Below are 1,999 nucleotides of genomic sequence, written 5' to 3'. Positions count from 1 at the left end.
CAGTTTCTAAATCTGCTCTTAAAGCCCAGTTAAGTGATTATTTTATCAGTCATTAGTGTAGTTTATGATCTCAACTTATATGTAAGCGTTTGTTAATTTATTATGAGTGTGGCGAACTGCCAAAAAAATGTCAGTTTCATGTGAATAATTGTTTTGAATAATGTAATTAAACTAGTAATACTCTCCAACATGTGTAGTCTGTAAGAATATTCTGTTCATTGACTTCAGTAAATAAATAAATAAATAAATAAATATATTATTCAGGTTTCGCGAAGGAGCAGTAGCTGTGGCGGCCGACATTCGCTAGATGTTTTCGCAGGTGGTAGTAAAGCAGCCAGATCAATATGCTCAGCGATTTTTATGGCGTGATGGCGACTCCCATCAGCCAGTCCAGCACTACGTTATGATGTCAATGGTTTTTGGTGCGGTTTGCTCTCCCTGCATTGCAGAGTATGTCAAGAAAAAAAACGCCGAGCACTTCCGCTCACAATATCCCGACGCAGCTGCAGCAATTATTGACAGCCATTATGTAGGCGACTTCGTAGCCAGCTTTCAGGGCAAAGAAGAGGCAGAGCGCGTTTGCAAGGAGGTTAAATTCGTCCACGCCGAAGGAGGGTTTCAGCTTCGATCTTTCGTATCCAATATCAAAGAACTTGAAATCAGCTTGAATACCGACGCCGAAGCCGTATCCCAACACGTAAATTTAGAATGCCAAAGTAGTTGCGAAAAGGTGTTGGGAATGTATTGGAATACCCCGACCGATTCGTTTGAGTTCAAGTTCAAATTTCATCGCATTCCAAAGCCAGTACTAGAAGGTGTACGCGTACCTACAAAACGCGAACTTTTGAGCATAGTAATGTCAGTTTTTGATCCGTTCGGTATTCTCGCCGATTTTCTGTTATTCGCCAAGATACTGATTCAAGAGGTGTGGAAGAGTTGCATCGAATGGGACGAAATATTGCCATATCCACTTCAACATAAATGGTTTGCCTGGTGGGGTGAATTTAAACTCATCAACGAGGTCAAGGTGAACCGCTACTACTCAGCACTACTGCAGTCGCCAACATCTGTTCAGCTTCACATTATAGTAGACGCCAGTCAAGTTGCATTTGCCGCAGCTGGGTATTTTCGTATTGCCAGAGCACAAAATATCGACGTTGCCTTTATTGCCGGTAAAACCAGGTGTGCACCTCAGAAGCTCCTCTCGGTGCCGACTGGAATTGCAAGCTGGTGTACTGGGTGTTCGACTTGCCGAAGTCATTAGTCAAGGTCATAGTATTCAACCAGAAGAAGTCACGTTCTGGACAGATTCGCAAACGCTGTTACAATGGGTGAATTCAAGATACAGAAAGTTTAAGCCATACGTTGGTCATCGCATAATAGAAATTTTGTCATCGTCGAATCCTTCTCAATGGCGCTGGGTACCTACGGATAAAAACACGACCGTTATCGCTACTCGTCCAAAATGGTACCTAAAGCCGAAAAATACAGCCCATGGTTAAGAGGTCCGGATTTCCTGCGGGATCCAGTCGAGCATTGGCCGCCTACGCTTTGCAGCCCCATGCCAGTTCAGCTTGAGGAGGAAGTGCAGCCGTGTCTTGTTGCACATGCGGAAGCAAAAGATTCATTACTACAGTTTATCCGATTTTCTTCTTTCTTCAAGTTGAGACGGGTGATGGCATTGGTTTATCAAGCCGTAAAAAAGCTTCTACGTCGTGGGCACGAAAACAACAACGCCTCAGCACTGACCGTCTCCGAACTTGAGAAAGCCGAAAAGTATATAATCAGAGAAGTCCAACACGAAGTTTACGCCGAAGAGTTCGCCGAACTTGAGAAATCGAAACACATTCCTAAACATAGTACTATTCGTGCATTATCGCCGTACATAGACAATGAAGGTGTTATGAGGTTGCGTGGGCGCATAGACGAGGCTACATGTCTGCCGAAAGAAGCTAGGAGACCGATTTTGATGCCGTCGAAACACATCGTCTCACAGCTT

This window comes from Rhagoletis pomonella, unplaced genomic scaffold (assembly GCF_013731165.1).
Source record: "Rhagoletis pomonella isolate Grant_MI unplaced genomic scaffold, Rhpom_1.0 Rhpom_scaffold_00003, whole genome shotgun sequence".
In the NCBI taxonomy this organism is placed as follows: Eukaryota; Metazoa; Arthropoda; class Insecta; order Diptera; family Tephritidae; genus Rhagoletis; species Rhagoletis pomonella.
Note: the sequence above shows the minus strand (reverse complement) of the source record.